We start from the raw sequence: 1,494 nt of genomic DNA on the forward strand, positions 1-1,494 counted from the left end.
AATATGTCGTAGTTTTCCTTAATTTATCATGTACATCACAAGACTAAGTTAACAGACTCAATGTCACCATAGTAACAAAAATAACAAAAAGAGGATCATAAATGTCATGTAAAAAGAAAAGTTACACTGAACAATTCTGGGGAAATCATGAGGGTAGGCATAACACTGAACTAGCTAGATTTATGTTACAAACAAGGGATAAACGAAAAGTGTAATAGTATATAAGGTGCTGGAAATTTCTGTGCTTGTTAGCTCTTAGCCACTCCCTGTGCTGGAACACAGCTAAACTGTTTCTGCCTCTGCTTCACCTATTAATCATTGGCAGAAAAGGGCCTAGGGATTTTACAGACTCTGTTGATGATGCTTCTCTTTCTCTCATGAAATAAACTTGGAAATTAAACCAAAAAAGCAAGCTCAGGGAAGAGGGAGCATCTTCTTAGGTGTGGCATCTTAACAAATGTCCACTAAAAAATACCTATCCTGACAAAAGCAGCCGCCAGGGATATAGTAGAATGGGTTGCTAATTTGGTTGGTGCTCTCATGCCCAGTAGAAGAAAGTGCCTGCCTCCAGTGGCTCTTCTAGACTCCCAGGTAAGGGAGATTATCTCCTATTCGGATAAATGTTCAGTATTAGTCATAGCAGCAACAGTAAAGATAAAAGGGACTTCTCTTTCCACCATAACCAGTTCCACAAGAAATGCCCTTTTGTCTCCTCTGTAGGTTGGATATTTTTCCTCTTTATCATAATACCAGTCTTCTGTATAGGAGCTACTATTTTTTTAAGCTATAGGCATGTGCAGCAGCCAGAAAACGATAAGGGGAGAAAGTAGAAAAAGTGCCCACGCCCCATGGCCATGGGGCAATCTCTTCTCCATTCTCCACTGGGGATTTTGTGCACGTAGGCACACGTGCCCTGTATGATGTTCAAGCCACCAGGCCTGGGACTCCAATGGTCTAGTGGACCCATATGGGATCTAGCTCCTTAACCTCCACACCACCTACTGGCCCCTACTCAGTATTTTTAAGTAAACGCGCATTATAGCTCTTGGAGGCCAAAGGATGGTAAATTGCACCTTTCTCATGATTCTAAGGATTGGTGGCTTCTACTATCCTGCTTAGAGGCACGTAAGAGGATCAGGTCATGTGTGGAATTAACGCGATGAAGGAGCTGGACAGCGTTGGTCCTCTCAGCCGAAGTGGCAGACCACAAGAGGGCAAAGCAGCAGAGCTGCCCACTTGTTTCTGGAAACAAACAAAACACTAAGGAACCTCCCCACCGAGGCCCGCCCCTAGAACCCTGGGAGGCCCAACGCCCGAGCTAACGCGGCGGTCCTCAGGCCTGGCGCGGTCCTACGACCCAGAGGCCTGCGCACTCCGCGTCAGCGAGCCTTTCGGGGCGCCAGCAGAGCGGCCGCCCAGCCGGCTCGGCAAAGGGCTTCCGTGCGCCGAGCGGCCTGCGGGTCAGTCCCGAGGGTGCTCCCGCCGCCCCCCCCC

This window comes from Tupaia chinensis, unplaced genomic scaffold (assembly GCF_000334495.1).
Source record: "Tupaia chinensis unplaced genomic scaffold, TupChi_1.0 Scaffold144262_1, whole genome shotgun sequence".
In the NCBI taxonomy this organism is placed as follows: Eukaryota; Metazoa; Chordata; class Mammalia; order Scandentia; family Tupaiidae; genus Tupaia; species Tupaia belangeri.